Source organism: Mirounga leonina, unplaced genomic scaffold (assembly GCF_011800145.1).
Source record: "Mirounga leonina isolate KUSES-001 unplaced genomic scaffold, KU_Mleo_1.0 Mir_115, whole genome shotgun sequence".
NCBI classification, from domain to species: domain Eukaryota; kingdom Metazoa; phylum Chordata; class Mammalia; order Carnivora; family Phocidae; genus Mirounga; species Mirounga leonina.
This window is the reverse complement of record NW_023270268.1, coordinates 46,596,802-46,615,463: the sequence shown is the minus strand read 5'-3', so window position 1 is coordinate 46,615,463 and position 18,662 is coordinate 46,596,802. Positions and strand designations below refer to the sequence as shown.

General features: G+C 37.6%; 1 protein-coding gene and 1 long non-coding RNA gene across 25 annotated transcripts in view; one reads left to right on the top strand and one right to left on the bottom strand.

The window, feature by feature from the left end:
- Nucleotides 1–18,662, bottom strand: part of MBNL1 (muscleblind like splicing regulator 1) — a 181,491-nt gene that overhangs the window by 44,524 nt on the left and 118,305 nt on the right. The gene's annotated exons all lie outside the window — the stretch shown is intronic.
- LOC118005419 lies at nt 8,064–9,624 on the top strand. 3 transcript variants are annotated; one of them, XR_004677827.1, is made up of 3 exons: nt 8,064–8,150; nt 8,536–8,761; nt 9,426–9,624. It is a non-coding gene; the product is annotated as an uncharacterized LOC118005419 (long non-coding RNA). The 3 variants fall into 3 exon arrangements; XR_004677825.1 differs by lacking the exon at nt 8,064–8,150 and adding an exon at nt 8,209–8,299; XR_004677826.1 differs by lacking the exon at nt 8,064–8,150 and adding an exon at nt 8,209–8,299 and having other exon boundaries at nt 8,533–8,761.

Sequence of the window (18,662 nt, the reverse complement as noted above, 5' to 3'; positions counted from 1 at the left end):
AAGGTGGCAGAAGACAGTAGTTGATACCAAGAAACTGTCAGGTCCCAAGACCTAGGGTAGAGGCCTAGGTCTCCCATCAGCAGCAGGAACTGCATACAAAACTAACTTTTTTGTCTCAGGCCTTTTATGCATTTCAAAAATGCTATAAAACCTACACCATACGTTTCTTATGAAGATCAGAGGAGATAATGTATATGTCACGCCCTTGGCCCTGCACGGCACTCTGTGAGCAAGGTAAAGGTCAGGAGCTGCTATTTGCCACCACCCCCACCCCCTTTAATCATATACCCAACAAAAGAAAAACAAAATATCATCATGAAGGTAATTTTTATAATATCTCTTAGTTATGCCTATTGATATGTTCACAAAGTAACATTTATATATTTATGACTTATTCCACAGGAAATCATGCTTGGTATCTGTTGAGATCATGAGCATGTTATTAGCTTGAAAGCATCCGGATGAAAAGCAACTTTTACCCAAAAACAACACTTAAGAGTCACAGGAGAAACCACAGAGAACGCCTGGCCAACATAAATAAACTCATGGCTAACATGTGGTATGATCTCAGGGCTACCCAGTTGAGGTGTCCTAGAGAAAACTGCTTTCTCTCAGGACAAAGAAAAATTTGGCTCTAAGAGAAATTCTGGTTCTCAGTATCGCCACATTATTTTTCATACTAATACTGGATCTATTTAAGTGAAAATAGGCAAGATTATATCCACCCCGAGGATTCGGTTACTGTCAATTCACTCAGATCAGTTTCTATAGCTCCATAAATAGCACAGAAATAGCCCTAGGCCTTGAACTAGGCCTGGCCAACACTAACACTGATCTTCCTAAGCTCTTCATCCCAGTGCCTCCCGACACACAAACCACTCAGCCCCTCCTCCCTATTAACACAGCTCAGATTGAAATAATGGAGACAAATCATATTGCCCTATATACATTCTGTGTCAGATCATGTCAAACCTTTCAAGAGAAGCTCACACCTTTGGTTTTCATTTTTTTATTTATACTTACTCAGGAAAAATGCCATTCTAATTTCTTACATATGCTACCTTTCTATACACAGCTTGATTTGACTGCACTGAAACTTCACTTTCAAAAGCTATGTTCCTAAGAATCAACTGAGGATATTCAGTGAAAAGGTATGCAGATGAGCAGGCCTCTTCCACAGTCTGTGGTGGTAGCTCTGGGGGAGCCCAGAGATCTGCATTTTAATAGTATTCCACATTATTGCTATATCAGGCAAAAAAACACTGCAAAAACACAATTCTGCAAAGCCACGTGAATTTTCCATTGACATGTGTGGGAAAAAAACCAGAGTAGCCTCTGCAACTGACGTTAGATAAACTCAGCTTCCTAGGGAGTTCAAAACGTGTTTAATGCTGGCTATGCTGCTGAATAATTGTGGTTTGACAAATAAAAAGGTCAAGAAAAAGTCAGAATAAACATCCTCTTCTAGAGGACTGCCTAAAACTCTGGAGAAAATCACCAGAATACCTTTTGTTGAGTTACGGTGAACGTGCCCACTGGTACTCTCCATGTTCGTCCACAGTCTACACCTGAGGTCCCAGCACCATACCTCAATACGCATTTGCAAAATGAATGAATGAACACTTCTTAATAATTCCTTAAAGATGAATTCTACTCTAACTCTGTTCTGGAGACAATGAAACTAATAGAATGAAAACTAACTCTCAATACCAAACTTTGATTCTGAGCTGTACTAACTTACGCTTTTATTCAGAGGCCAGTAATTTGAACACCCGATAAAGTTTGCCATAATAAAGGGAGGAAAGGTAACAGAAGGTTCATAAGTTCACCAGGGATGAAACTAGATTTGTGTGGAGATGTGATGTATTTGGTGTCCTAAAATCTATACAGTCACAGTACATTCCAAAAATCTAAGTACAGAAATTCAGTCAGATCTAGCGCTCATGTATGCAAATTTGTATAAAGGGACTATATTCTAAATCATCCAGAGATATCACCTCCAAGATACATTAAATTGGGCTGCTAGGAGTAATGCTAAAATAGAAAGTAGTTTTTATTCCGTTTTGATTGCTCTATGCCGTTCTACCTGTTGCCATATAATCGTACACTCTATACAACATAGCTTGGTTCGAACTGCAGAATAGCAGCTTTGTTATTTCCTTACTGTGTGACCCTGTAGGAGTTAAATTCTCTGAGTGGCCATACCTTTTCGGTAGAAAAGCAGCACCACCACTGATTTCACTCGTGATGTATAAGGGTTGAGCAAGACAGTGCGCCAACTTCATTCATGGCTCCTGATATAACAGGCTCTCAATAAACTAATAATAAACAGCAGTTGCTTAATTTAGCACTGTATCGGTTAAAAGTACTAAAAAAAAATACAAAAAGGAAACCTGTGACAATGCATGTCAATCATTAATAATATAAGCTTGGCCCTTAATCATCATTCTGCATTTGCCACATCCACTACGGAAAATGCCATTCTAATACATTTCTTATAGTGTTATATTGCTGTCGTTTGCTTTTGTTGATTGTACTGACATTTACTGTCAGTGAGCTAGCCAGCTGACTAGCAGACTACTCTATAGGGTCTATACCATAAATACCTTCGACGCCACTCAAAATGGCATTTTATAGGTTAACTGAACACAGAATTCAAAGACATCATTGTAATGTACATACTATATATTTTAAGGGAATGGAGGAAGTTCAGTAAAGTATCAATTCAGACTAAGTCCATTTTTCTCCAATATTTTTTCTACCTTACCTTAAAAGTAATCTTTCCAAAAAAGTCAAAATTTTCCCCTTATAGTCTTAAAAGCCTGTATGAGACCAATCATGGTCATTCAAGAGATCAACTCATCAAGTCTTTAATTTCTGAAGTTATAAACTGTTCAACTGTGAATTTAAGGATTTTTCTCATCAGCTTTTGAAATGCGTACGAGTTTGTGATTATAACAAAGGAAAATGTATGTTTAGATTAACTGTGTGAGCTTCAAAATAATTTTTAAACATCTTAGTTTAATGAAGTGCACTTTTTAAAATTTATTTTAAAATATTTTATTTATTTATTTGAGAGAGAGAGAGGGAGAAAACGAACAGAGGGAAGGGACAGAGGGAGAGTTCGAAGAAGCAGGCTCCCTACTGAGCAGGGAGCCCTACATGGGGCTTGATCCCAGCGTCCTGCAATCATGACCTGAGGCAAAGGCAGATGCTTAACCGACTGAGCCACCCGGGTGCCCCAGTGAAGTGTACTTTTAAATAATTAATAGTATGAGCATATAAAGTGCATATCTAAAAATTGTGTGTATGTATACAGAGTATATGATGTATATAGTGAGATGTAAATTGTAGAATAAAGATAAAACTGAATAGAACTACAGATGGCAATTTAGAGTATAAAAAATGGTTTCTGAGCTATTTTTAGTATTTATTTAAGATCAAAAATGAAACACCTTCCTTAGAAATCGGTGAAACCTAATAAACTAAAAATTCAAAATTCTATTTGGAAATCAGACAAACTGAACTGTTTATAATTTTTCTACCTAAAATAAAAGGCATACTGTGATTATGAGGTCAGAATATAAAAAGACATCTTATTAAGCTGCCAAATGGTAACTATGTGGTAGAATTAAAATTATTCGGTCATATTTGGGTAAACTCTGGAAATAAAGGGGCAATGAAAAAATTGTAAGGCTACCAGCTTATACTCATAAGTCGTTTCCAACTTTCAATGGAAATACTGGTTTTCAGGAAAAACTGTTCAAACTGCAACTATTTATTTCAATTGTTAAAACAAAACCAGTATTTCCTTTGGGACAACTGAGATATACAAATGTTTTTGAAACACTCTCTGGAGATACTCATTGCTCAGATATTGGCCAGAAACTCTGGCAAAGGAATTTGGTAGCTTCCTATTGAAAATCCTTACTTTTTTTTTTTTCAGCTAAGATGATAGAAATATCTCACAAAAATTTTGCCAAAGGGGAAAAAAAATTGGCAGTCAGGAAATACTGTTTCATGCATTTCCAAAAATGTTTCTTACGGTTCTACCATGCTAATTTATAATTATCAATTCTAATACAAGGTGAACAAATTTACATATACAATATTTTAAAATCACAAGCATCTAAGTGGTAGGAAATTTATGGCGGTTTAAAATGTGATTAACTTTTAGAAAAAATTATACGCATGCACACTCATATACACTCACTGTTTTGTTTTCGTTTAGGTGGACAGGAGTTTGATTAACTCTAGAAATTACAGTTTATTGGCTTGCAAATATTGGAAATAAATTAACTGTACCTAATACACAGGGTATTGTTGCTTTTAAATGTATGTTTCTTTACAATCTACCCGTTTCCATAAAGGACTTGCTCCAGCTTACAAGAACAAACGCATCCTAAAAGGAAGCTCAAGCTTTCTCAATCTCAACACTATTGACATTTTGGGCCATAGAGGCTTTGCTGTGGAGCTAGCTGTTCTGTGCACTATAGGATGTCTAGCAGCATGCCTGGCTCACTAAATGCCTGCAGTACTCCTGTCCTCAGTTATGACAATGAAAATTGTCTCTAGGTATTGCCAAACCTCTCTAGGGGTGAGGGGGAGGCAAAATCATCTCCAGTTGGGAGTCAACCACTGCTTTAAACCTAACGGAATTTAATAGGGGCTGTATTAATCTGCTTTGGTTGCCACAACAAAATACCACAGATTGAGTGTTTTAAACAACAGGAATTTATTTTCTCACAGTTTCTAGTAAGAGTGCTTTCTGGCTTGTAGACAGTTACCTTCTTGCTATTCCTCAGACAGCCTTTCCTTGGTGCATGCACGAGGAGAGAAAGTTTGTTCCCTGGTGTCTCTTATAAGGACACTAATCCTATCAGATCAAGGTCCCACTCTTGTGACTTTAATCTTAATTATTTCCTTAGAAGCCCCATCTTCAAATACAGCCATACAGGAAACAAGGCTTCAACATAAGAATTTTAGGGGGAAGCAAACATTCAGTCCATAAAAGGCGCACGCAATTAAAAACTGCCAACCCAAAGTTATTTGTAATTAGCTTTAAGTATTTTCATACTACATTTAAATGTCTGTCAATTTCCTCGAACATAAGATAATAGATTTGTCCTATAAAACCTGACTCAAAAAGAGTGGGTGGTTGACCAGTTATTCCTTCTAATTTTGTCGAATTCTAATAGCTATGGCTTCTAAAAATTTTTAAGGTATGAACATGTGAATTTCAATGCTGATTTTTCTCTAATTTGAAATTAAAACAAATAAAGGCTGTGGTATGTAAAAAAGCAAATAATTAAATTCCAAAATCATATTAATAGCTCCATTCACCTGTTAACTAGAATACTGGCTATGCTGACTTTAAGGGTAAGTAACATTTTCTTGGTTTTACTTCCCTACAGAAAGTTTTTTTCAGGATAACTAAACATGAGACATATAGCCCCTACTTTGGAAAAGAAGCTGCTGAGAAAGATAAATTAAGTAGCCAGAGAACCCAGAAAAATAACAAAGGACTTCTGACCACCACCTGAAATTCCTGTGGACCCACTGCATAATGTTTTTAGTCATATGCAAATGTATACATATATATGTAAGTAATTACACACACACACACACATATTCACCCAAGTTATGTACCTATTTCTGAGAGCAGCATAAGTATTACAAACTTAGATTCTGTTCATGTTACAAATTTAAGAAACCTAGAATATAAGACTTAAAATTTACATTTCATGTTTTATTTGGAAAAACACGTAAGGACTTATAGAAAGCTCCAGAATAAAACCCCAAAGAACACTGAACTATCATTTGGTATAAATCCCTAATATAGTTGAACAGATATTTTCATTTTTTTCCTTAGAAAATCTCCATGGAGATTTCACTGATTTTATGTTATTGTTTTGTTTTGATGTGTTTTATAAAGTGTACTATACTATATATATATTGTGTGTGTGTATATATATATAGTATATATACTCTTAATAAGCCAATACCATGTATTTACTATATTTTAGTATAATATAGTAAATATATAATATTAACATGTTAACAATAATTTTTCTATTTTATTTTTATTCTCAAATATTATAGCCCTTTAACTCAGATAACAAAATGGGAATTTTGTTGTTGTTGTTGTTGTTTTTGCACCCTGTACCTATTTCAGAGTTTTACCATGCGGAAAGATAAATATTCTTTACACCAAACACTACTTTTCCTGTTTTAATTTCCTCATTGGACTTTCAGGCCACACCAGGAACAAAGGTTTAGCATTCCTACAGAACATGAAGAAAGGAGTCAATTCTCCTTTTATTTTGGTGGGCATTTAATAATCTCTAGGCTTCTAAACTTAACATGAAGTAAATACAGTAACACTAATCAATATTTAAAGCTTAACTTTTTAGGTGTAAATTACTATACATTCATTCAATCAACATATGGCCAAATGCTTAGAGCTCAGAGGTCAGCACAAGAGCTGGGAACATTTTCTATCAATGAGAGAAAAAAGCAGACATTTATGAATGTATTTTTATTGAAATAGTCTCAATTTCTTAAATTATTTTACCTGAGATTCAAAATATTTTCGAATGAAACACAATAGAAGGCCAATTTAGATTGTTCCCTTTCTTGATCCCATAAAAAGTTCATATTTACACATACACTATGGCTTAACAATGACAGAGACTGAGAGGAAAAGAAAGAAAAATACAAACCCAGGTACCTACACACAATCTGTTGAGTTCAAATTTGTAATTTTACCATGGCCTGAAGGAATGTAACAGACTCTGTTTCACTCGGGTTAAACATTTTCTCGTCAGAGGCTAATGTGATCTCAACCCAGCAATTTTAGGTTTCGACGTTTCTAGCTAGTATTCAAAGGCTGTTCTAGGCACTATTTCATAGAACATTCCTAAGTGTGATGATGAAGATTCTTGGACATTAAAACCAATGGTGACATTTACAATATCCCAAAATATCCTCAATGCTGACGCAAACTCAACGTACTCTAACTCAAACATCGGGATACTATGACTTTTTTCCCAGAGAACTTAGGAGCTTTAATTGCACAACTCCCATTAATCATCTTGAACATGGCATAACTGAAACTCTACACATCTCAAGAAGTATTATGTAAGGCATGAGAGTCTGAGGAAGTGGGGAAAGGGAAAAAGGCAACAAATCACACACATTCTTGTGACAAAAATACCACTCCTTTCTCCAGCAGCTTTTGTCTGTGAGAGATCACATATACATACAACTGTGACCGCAACAGTTACATCAACACACAGCTTTAGCTGACAGTCATCTGAAGAAATTTTAGTCTCTTCAGTGAGGGCCCACAAGGATCTTATGTTAAGAAATGTTTGTGATGGGATGCTGTAAGAAGAAATGGGCTCACCTTTTAGTTACACCCACCCGTGGCCTCTCCTCTACCCCGCAGAATCCCACAGAAGTGTGTAGCCTACTGTATGAAGTTAAGTGAAGGGTTTAATTGGCACCTACTGTCTGTCCCTATTCCACAGTCTTCCTCCGTTCCCAACATGGGTCTGGCCAACATCCCTGAGTCAAACCAGAGTCTCCACGACCTTGTGAAAGCCCAGTGACATTTGGTAGGTGCCAGCATCATTAAACAGTCCAACATTTCTTGGCTGCTTTTTTATGGCATCATAAAATTGGAAATGTCAGGTCACTATGTTTCTATTATTTTTTCAATTGTCTCATTATTTTTTCGGTACAGCAACGGTCAGACTTCTAAACTGTTTGTAGCAGAAACACTTCTGAAGTTTTATGGCATCCAAATCAGACACTCTTCGATCTTGGCTAATAATTAAAAACCCTAGCACTGACATAATAAAATTTAGTGCTCTATTTGTAGCACATGCCTTCCAATTGAGAAATACAAAATGTTTTAGAAATAGTACCCAATTCATCATCATACCATTATTAGGTGGATTACTACATGACTATATCTGTTATATTTCTAAGGATTTCCTAAGCGTAAAAAGAAGGTAAATGTCTCAAGTCAATTGCATTTAATTTTTTTCCTTAACAATCTTTTGGAAGACTTGTTTAAACAGTCCTTTACAGTCCTAGTGCATTGGCAACGCAAAAGCCCTCCATCTTTAAATACCCCTCCAAAGGTATGTGGGGAGGAGATGGTGGGGGTGTGGGGAGGTGGCTGCTTGTCCAAGGGCACATAACCAAACGAAAGCAGTCTAACGACAGAGCTGGCACTGTTCACCACCATGCCAGAGAGATTCATTCGTGCTGATGATCACTTTTACATCATGTATGTATGTTTTTCTAATCATTACTCACACTAAAACATGGATGACTCTAACCAGAATAGGTCAGAGCCAAATTAATGCATCCATCTCTGTTGAGGTCTACAAAGGAAAAAATGTTTCACAATATAACAACTGATTCTGGAGAAGACTAACCCACATGGTATTTCCAAAGTAATGGAAAGCATTAGATTCTTTTATAAATTTCAGTTTATCTGTCATTTATTTTTTCCTTCAGCAGGACTTATACTATAGGGTCAACAGCAGAAAATAACTGAACACCAGACAAGTTAAGATTCTGCTTCACGCTATCCATTTCAACAAGACACCTAGCAAGGCAAGAGGTTCTTGGATTATCTATGGATTCTCCTGACTGGCCTCTGTGATTTGGTTATATCACAAATGGATTTTTGGATATAACAATGGATATACCAATGGATAATGGATATATCACATATACAGAAAAGGTGAGTTTATATAGAAAAAAAGAATATATATATTCTTTATATATATATTTACTGACTTATATAAGTGTATATATATATATGTATATATAAATGTATATTTATATAAACATACATAAATGTGTATCTATATTCTTTATATATATAAAATGAAAAATAGAAGTTAGTGATATAGAGAGGACGACCGGTTTTAAGGAATAAGTCTTTTATTCAGCAATATAAAATAAACTAAAGAAAATCAAAGAGGTAAAACATCTTGGTGCAGTTTAATAACACTATCACCTTGTATTTCTATGAGGCATTTGCTATGTTCATACCTTCTAGATACACATACCTACAAATATAAGGTAGCACTATTTTTACATACCTAAAATAAGATTCATTATTAGTTATGATAATCTTAAAAGAATAATATTATGCAATATTTTTAAAGTCCCATTTCAATATTTCCATTGTAAATCTTTCAGCCAAGTCCACTAGTTGGGATACTGTATACTATGCATAGGATTAGTGCTTAATTTTCTCAACTGTAACAGATGTCCAAAATTTTGTTTGTCAATTGCATGCAGAAATTATTACACTATACTGCTCTTTAAAAACCTTTTAGAGAAATCATCGTCTTTGCTGAATATCAAACACTTTTTCTTTCCCCCAATTTTTCATCCAGACTCCTCTGTTAACCTCTGGGATTCCCTAACTGAAAACAAATGTTGTCGCTTGCTGACCTCACAGATCTGATCTCAAGTCCAGCGATTAAGTGCTACTTCTTCCCATAAACAACAATGACAGAGCACGAAGAGAGGGTGAGGCGACAAAGGTCCTCACCACTGCTGACCACTGTCTCCTTCAGACAGGTCAACTTTGCACTTGAACAAAATGTGCTCAATGACACTGGCTCTGTTCCTGTGGGGAAAGCGCTCCCCTCCCCCCACATCCCCATGACAATTTGCTAAAATTGTTCACAGCCATCAGCCCTCTCTCAGACTTCAGGCTGCAGCGAGGAGAAAGGCAATTGGCTCCTGAGCCCAGAACACATCTCTATTGGATGCTGACTGCAGCAGCATAGGCAGTAAGGGTGAAAAAAAATCTCTTGAAGAAAAAAAAGCATCACAACACAGGCTATCTGAGCCTGGCTCCTTCTCTCACCCCACTCCCACCCCCGACACTTCCACCGACTCTCCAAGGCACGTCCCCAAATATCTAAAGAAATGACACTCCACGAAAGTTACTTAAAAATCATCACTGGGAATAAAACAGGAATTTGGGGTAAGAATTTTGAGAAAGAATTCATGTTTCTAGTATCCTCCAGTAGCTTTCTGAGAAAGGATCCATGTTCACAATAAACAAACAAGTGAGGGCGCCTGGGTGGCTCAGTCGATTAAGCGGCTGCCTTGGGCTCAGGTCATGATCCTGGAGTCCCGGGATCGAGGCCCGCATCGGGCTCCCTGCTCAGCGGGGGGTCTGCTTCCCCCTCTGCCCTCCTCCCTCTCGTGCTCTCTGTCTCATTCTCTCTCTCTCTCAAATAAATAAATAAAATCTTTAAAAAAAAAAAACAAGTGAAACAAGATGTCTGTGAATTATGAAACTCTTACAGGCATCTATAAGAAGACTCTTTTTAAGGCAGGAGGGTATTGAAGTCATCACTTAAACAGAGGCACTTGAAAAAGCTTCATCATCACAAGGTTGCTCTGTTCTCAAAGGCAATCAGAGGCTGCAGAGCATATTCTTAAGTGCTTATTTAAGATGAAAAGTACAGAGATGTTGGGCCTCACAAGAACGCCCGGCATGGCAACACCGTTTTTTAATAAGCCGGAATGTGAACCTAAGAGTTTTCGAAAAGCACAGGCTGCTGTCACCTGATGTTTTTCTCTTGCTACCATATCAACAACATTTAGGCTGAAAGCCCCGTCTGCTAAACACCAGGCTTGGATGCAGTGAGTAGAGCAACGTATGCATGAATTTACTCCCTCCCTCTGGCTAAAGCAAGTGCTTGTTAGTAGCGATTCCGTTGTTTACCTTCCTTGGTACTTTGCGCATGCTTCTCTCCTAACAGAGTCACACGGCTTTACTGTGCATTGTTTATACATCTTTCCTCCATGCCAACTGCCTCCAGAAGGCAGTGTCATGTCTCACCCTCGTGCCCACCCTCTGGGCCAGGCCAGTAAGCCCAACAACTGTTTACCAGTGAATAAGTCCTGCCTGTATTTCAGAAGGTAACATATTCTGTCCAATAACGTTCTCAAACATTCCTTCAGCATCTTCTCCAGGACCTCTACCAACTCACATGCTATAGTCCCATTTTCTCTTCATCAGTTTTATTTCCCTTCTTCCCTACCTGTTTCAGGTAACTTCTTACTACTGTTACCCAACCCCATCTTTGTACTCTGCTCCGCCCACCCAGATAAGGAATATGGTCACTTGTTGGATTTATCTGTATCCTTAGCTCGTAAGCTTCTCATATTCAGGCCTTAGAAATCTGCACACAGGAAACGTCCCAGGACTTGACATAAAAAAGCAATTGAGCCCCAGCTCAATGGTTAACATCACATGAGCTAGAATCACAGAGTTGTTTGTTCAAATGCCAACTTCGATACTTATTAGTAGTGAGATTTTGGTTAATTATCAACCTCACTAAACTTCCAACTTCCTCTTCTATAAAAACGAAGATAAGAATACCATCCTAGGGATGATGTAAGTATTAAAGGAAAGAATGTACACAAGGGCCTCAATTATGGTCTGGTACTCAATAAATGGACATCACTGGGCCTTTCTCACTCTCCTAAGTATGTTCTTTACATCCCTGGAACCTTGCAAACCCTGCTTCCTGTTACTCAGTTCCACTTCTCTGGATAAGCTTAAAAGCACCCTTTCTCCTCTTCCTTCAACCTCCCCTTTTCCAGAGTCCTTCAGCTCACCATCGAGTTAGAATCTTAGCTTCTAATGAACTCACACTAAGCCTCTAAGTAGCCGAGGATGGCAATGTACACAGTCCAGCACAAAAAACACGCATCTAGAGCCAAGGAGACCTGGATTCACTGTAATTCTTTGCCCACTGGCTATGTGACCTTATGCAGGTACTCAACTCCTAGCTCAACAGTACCTTCATCTGTGATATTGCATCCAAGTAACATAGCTCCTGAGTGGCTGTGAGAAAGCTTTCCCAGTGCCCAAGGTAAGAGCCAACTAATGCTCATTTCTCTTACCATTAGGAAACGGGGCATTGGTATTTTAAAAGGAGTTGATAATAATAGGGAATCATTTTCTTAAGTTAAATTTAATTGTGAGAGGTGACCCTTTCAAATGTCACTTTCTGGGGACATTTTCTCTCTCACTGTCCCTCCCTTCCTCCTCTTTACTTTCTTGCCAGAGAGAGAAAGCTCACAGTAGTGAACTCAGCACCTGTCAAATTGTATTACAGGTAATTTCCACAAGTCTGTCTACTCCTCTAGATTAAGAACTTGTTAAAGACAGGGCTAAATCTAACTGAGCAACCTAAGCATTCTTAGTAAATGTTTGTAGGATGAATAAGCAATTTAAGAGACAGGAGGGCATTTCCCGTGTCCCAGCTATCACATCACTGCAATGGTACCGTAAGGCCTAGGCCACTGGTCCTCAACCATGGCTGCACATTATAAATAATACATTTCTATACCCAGCATCCACCTCCAGAAATTCTGATTTCATTGATCTTGGCTGGGTCCCAGGCAAGCTCCCAGATGATTCTAATGACTGCTTCTCTGAGGACCATTGGTTAGTCTATATATACCAATCCACATTCTCACTTACACATCAGTCACAACTTTTTCCATAGTTCCTGCAAACCCAGTGTTTGCCAATGACTCCAGGACAACTGCTAATGTTATCTGACTATCCCTTGACTGATATTTCTGTTTCTAACCTGTCTGTTTTTCTCACAGCTCCTTCCCTTTACAGTGGTGGAAAGGGTGCTCAAGGGCAAGGACCGCACAAAAAGAGCTACTACCTTTCATTCCCTTGGGCCTCGGTGCCTCAGACCAGCACCACCTGCTTCTGAACATCTTGTTCATAGGAAGCAAAAGAGCTCATGGGAAAAAGAGGGTCAAAGGATCTGTGTCATCAATGTACCCATGAGAGCCCTTAAGTATATCTGTTATATACTCAACATTGACGGTACACTAAAGAAAGAATGTATCAAAGATATTGATGGCATTTTAGATTACTAATAACAGCTCCTATATAGTTTAGTTTCATTCTCATCCACTGAGGGCTAGAGGTCTTAGATGGGCTCCTAAGTTATCTTCACAGTATTGCTTTTACGACTCAATTGTAAGTTGCCTATGCTCAACTTAAAATTTTCATAGCTGCAGTAAGTATTTATGGACGTAAACTGGCATGTTGTAAATTTTCAAATAAGATATGAGGTCTCCACAGGATTACTACCATTTGCTTAGGAAGACCATTACAATGGATAGAATCCTTACCCTAATGGTGACCTCCTCTGTGTCCTGTTCAGGTGTAATTACAATGTCTATCGTTAACTCTCACAATATTATCTATCATTTACCCTCAGGACAATCCCAAGAAGTGATTCTTATTAGCCTCCGATAACAAATGAGGAAACAGAAGCTTTCAGAGGTTAAATATCCGATGTAAGGCCCTACCACTGTGAAGCAATGAAGTTAGGAAGTACTAGACATGTCAGAGCCCCCATGCATCCCACTGATGGGTAGGCAGGGTATGGATGGCCTAGATAATCTAGGGGCTGGGGGTAACTTTAATTTGTTGTTGCTGTTTGCTTGCAGATGCAACACATGATTTTACAACAATCCACAGAGAGAAATTGGAAATTGGTATGTCCCAGCCCATTAGAAATTATCAAAAGTTAAACAGAAGGTTTCTTTTGTGTTTCTTGCAATAATACCAGAGCATACAGAGTCTATGAAATTGTTCTAAAAGAGCTAGATATATATCAGATAAGAAATACAGTGCATGCGCACAGACACACCTACATGGACACAGATGAAAGAGAAAGCAGAACAAAACAACTGATTCACTGTCTCTTAATCAAACTGAAAAGTAAGCTAGAATATAGGCAATGAATGGATGAGAAAGGAGAGGAGAGGAGAGGAGAGCTGTTGCCTTGTCAATTGTTGTCAAGGGGTTGCCTTGAATATACTTCACCTTAAATCTTATTACCCTCTAAAATGACTCATTTATACATTTATTCATCATCCATTTGTTGAGGCCTCTCATGCTCTCAGTGCTGTGGGGCAGTGAAGACAATAAATGAATCAGACATTATTTCATGAAGAGAAATAAGGCATGCACCTAAATAACTAGAATATAAGGAGGGAAGGCAAAGAGTGCTATAAGGGACACTCAGTTAAAGAGTTCTCATAATTTGAAGGAAAAAGAGAATGTTTCCATTTAGAAGAATCAGATAATAGCTTTGAAGAAGAGGTAGAATTTAAACATGAAGAGTTACAAAAGATATCCAGGTAGAGGAAAGAGCATAGTTTGAAGCATCGATGACAAATAATACATTTATAGTAAGAGATGTGAGAAAGAAGTGTGAAAAATAGGCTGACTCTAGTTTGGGGACAGTTTTAAAAACTGAGTTACAAATTGTCTACTTCCTTCTGTAGACTGGGGAGAGCCACTGAGACGGGTCGGGGACGTTATCAGCACATAGGCAAAGCTGTACTTCATGAATTCATCAGACAGGAGGGCGGGAGCTCCTGAAGTGGCCACGAGCCGGGCAGGGGAGACCAGTGAAGTAATTACTTTAACAGTCCAGGCAAGAGCTAACACAGACCTGACCATTTTTCAAATAGTCTCCCAGACCCATCTTTTTCACAATCTCCCCCCTACTCCTATTCTAACACGTGCTAACACACACACATTCTCTCTCTCTCTCTCCCCCCCCCCCCCCCCCCCCCAGCCATAGCGAACTGAACTAAGTTCAGTGTCTTTCACAAGATATCACTTTGACCATGTAGATCCAGCTACCAAAATACTCTGCCCTTCCAGGTTTTTTTGGCCTGGCTAACTTGTAGTTAGAGTTAAGAGTGGAACTCCTGTTAATCTCACCCCCTTCAGGAAGTTTTTGTTTTTAAACTTCATCTTTGTTTAATGTTCTTCTGGCTGATTCCAGAGCATTCGCTACACTTTATCATAATTACATGTCAGCTGCCTGTTTCCTTCACTAGACCAGACTCAATGAGAGTAAAACCATGACTGTTTATTTTCCAGTTGCATTCCCAAAACAATACCTAGAATAGCATCAGGCTCATAACAGGTGTTAAGTCATATAGGAATCTTATAAAGCAAGATGTACATTACATACTATATATATAATACATGTTTAATAGACATACATACATAGAACATACATTAACTATATGTCTAACTTTCAAACATACATAGAACAGTGCTTTTTCAACACCTAGCAATGTTTTGAAAATTGCTTACTGACTAACTGCCAAATTAAGCTTCATCATTTTACAATTTCTTGCAACTTAAGAGCAAATTTCTGGCTCAATCATTAGTCCATTATTCTGTTTCATTGTTTCCTTGTGCCAAGATAAAAACTGGACTCCACACTACAATCACATCAGAAAAGAGTAAATAGTAACTGTAATATGGATTACTCAGATTGGAAAAGGTTACTTAGAAACTTCAATATGGAAGGTAGCTTGGCAAAAATTCTGAAGCACTGCTCAAGAGACATACCAATAAAGTGAAACTAACTTTTGCTTTCCTGTTATAGTATTTCTTTTTTTTTTTTTTCCAAAGATTTTATTTATTTATTTGACAGAGAGAGAGAGGGAGAGCAGGAACACAAGCAGGGGGAGTGGGAGAGGGAGAAGCAGGCTTCCCGCCAAGCAGAGAGCCCAATGCGGGGCTTGATCCCAGGACCGTGGGATCATGACCTGAGCTGAAGGCAGATGCTTAATGACTGAGCCACACAGGCACCCCTGTTGTAGTATTTCTTGATAGAATAACCACTTTACAATTTTCCTGATTTCATAAAAACCCAAAACAATAATAATTTAAAAAAAAGTTCATGTTTGCCTCATTTTTATTCTACCAGTAGCTGATACTGGTAATTTTAATGTAGCTTTTCTGCATGTGACATATTCATCTAAAATATTTGAAAATAACAATTTTACTATCCACCCTAAAAGAATCCTATAATATCATGAAATCAAATATGAAAAGCCTTTCTAAAATTAAATGGAATTGTTCTAGAGTGGTGTAGTAAATGCACTAACATAAAAAAAAAAAAAAAAAAAGAACTAGCAATATATTCCTACCTTCTAAACAATATTTCCCAAACGATTTCAGTGAGTCATAATTATGTGATTAAGTTTCACATTATCCAAAATACATTTAAGTCTCAATGTGCAACTATTTTTAGCTATTTCTGAAATTGTTTGTTTTGGTTTATTTCATTGTTAGCACTCACCTGTAAGTCAAAATAATTTCAAGTTTCATTTAAAACGTTGTGGTTCCTAATTTACAATAATTTTCTCTTGTACTGATTTAGGGCAACTGTTTTTGGTTTGATTATTTTTTAAATAAATTATGCTCTGAAAAGGACCATTTAGTAAGGCAGTTTATTTTTTAATATTAATCTCTGAAAGAGAATAAAACTAATAATCAAATGGACTGATACAAACAAAAAATAATTCCTCTTAAAAGCAGTATTCTACTTTATAAACTGCCAGGGTTTTTATAGAGTACACTAGCTTATATGGGGCAGGGCACAGGTCCCCCCCTACCACACCCCCCGCCATCATGAGTGAGTGGATGAAATTACTGGAGTCCATGCAGCATGCAGCAGGAAAAGATTTATAATGCATTAGTCAATGCAGTTATTTTAGGGAAAGGTTAAACAGAGTACCATGGAAGGACCAAGAAACACCTTAAAGAGATTCAAGTAAAACTACAAATTATCAACAGCTCTATTATTTATGTTCAAAACATATCATCTATCATTTGAGACTAAACAGCTCCCAAAATGATGATGTTCTTAACTGCCAGATTTTAAAGTTGGGGAAACTCTCAGGTTAGATCATCCATTTCTTTTTTTTTTTTTTTCACTGTTTAAGGAATTTTTATTAAAGCAAAAATTTTATAATCTAAATTGTTTCCTTGCTCAGTTATCAGTTCTGTTATTTAAAACAGAAGTGACATTCTGAGCTATTCCACAGTAAAGAATTACAAAATTAAAGAAAGGAATGCTTTAAATTTTTGTACTTTGCTGAAAATTCTTTTTCCCAGGGTCTATAAAACATTAATTTGTTTTTATATTTTACTATTTCTTTGTGGGTTTTTGTTGTTGTTGTTGTTGTTTTAAAATCAATAAGTAATCTAAGACTAGAATTAGGTTTGCTAGACCTGGCATTTGCTCGGTACATAAGGTTCGAAGTTTCCTTTCCTTTTTAAATTTATTTTATATTTTGTGATTTTTTTTTTCCATAATGTTTAAGTTTTTCGATGTTTAGGTATTTTTCTTTGGTGAAGCATGAGTTTCTTTTCGTGGTCCCTGATCAATTTTAAACAGCTGGAACACCAGTGGTCCTGTTAACTGCTTTCTGGGCACATCATCCATTTCTTAACAGCACATCACTACTACTACATGGGTTTAACACTACCAGTGTTTTCTCTTTGTATAGTTCTACCAGCTCACTACTTACTGTGGGAAACTTTGTCATTTCTCCTTTTGTTGTCTTTCCAATGATATATTTAAAAACATGTTATAAGCCACCCCACCCCCCATGTTTTTCCTCAGTGTGTACCTATGGGTCCACTATGTAAAAACATCTGTCAATTCACCACAGACCATTTCTTATACCTCAGTTTTCATAAATAAAACGCTGCACACACAAATGAACAGATAGATTGTTCATCAAAATAAAGAGATTATCTCCAAATTCCCTTTTTGAGAATTTTAGTCTACCTCTCTTTTATCTGACTGCCTATCAAAACACCCAAAAACCAAAAGGAAAGGTCGTGTGAAAATAGTATGAAAAGAAAAGGTGGGGTGGGGCGGGGTGGACCATAAAGCCTGCCACAGGGTATATTTCAGGAAATAGATAATCAATACTATGAAGTGTCCTTCATACTATGAAGTGCTACCAAAGTGGACAAAGTGCAGAGGAAACCATGCCGAGAGTCAAGCATTTTCACAAGTATTTTCAATTAACCTCACAATAACCGTATAAGTAACTAGTATTAACCATGTTATGCCAATGGGGAAATTAAGGCTCACAGAAGTTAAATGACTTGCCCAAGATTACTAAAGTAGCAAATAAAGTTTAAGTCTCAAATTCAGGTCTGATACCAAGTTGGAGGATTATGTCCTCTACAACACAGCTGGCTTCCCAGGAATCCAAAGAGTCAGAGGACCTAACAGGTAAAATAGCATCCAGGTAGGAATTTCAGGCCATTCGATGGCCTTGATTGGGATGAAGGCTTTATTCAGGGGAGGTACATTCAGAGAGTAAAGGCTGTGAAAATGAGGAAAGGAAAACTCATTCAAAATGGAGTTGGGAAGCCATTAAGGGGAGGGGGCTCTCATGTACAGTCACCGAGCCCAGCCTGTATAGTTCGGCAGGAAGAAGGAAGACTTCCTCTCAGCCTGGCAACAGCAAGCTGCCCTGGTCTGCAGCCAATGAGAAGCCACCACCCGGAACTCTCATTTTCCTCCAGTGAACTTTTGTCACAAAAACGCCTCCCAACTTACTCCTTTCCTTTATAAAGGGATGCTCTCCTCCATTGCTCTCCAGACTTGCTAATGGTTTGCAGAGTTTTCCTATTCTGAGTTGCAATTCCTCTGCTGTTTCCAAATAAGCTAATTTGCTGCTCCATAACCTTCGTTGTTTAATGTTTAAGGTTGACAAGGTGAAGTAAGTGGAAG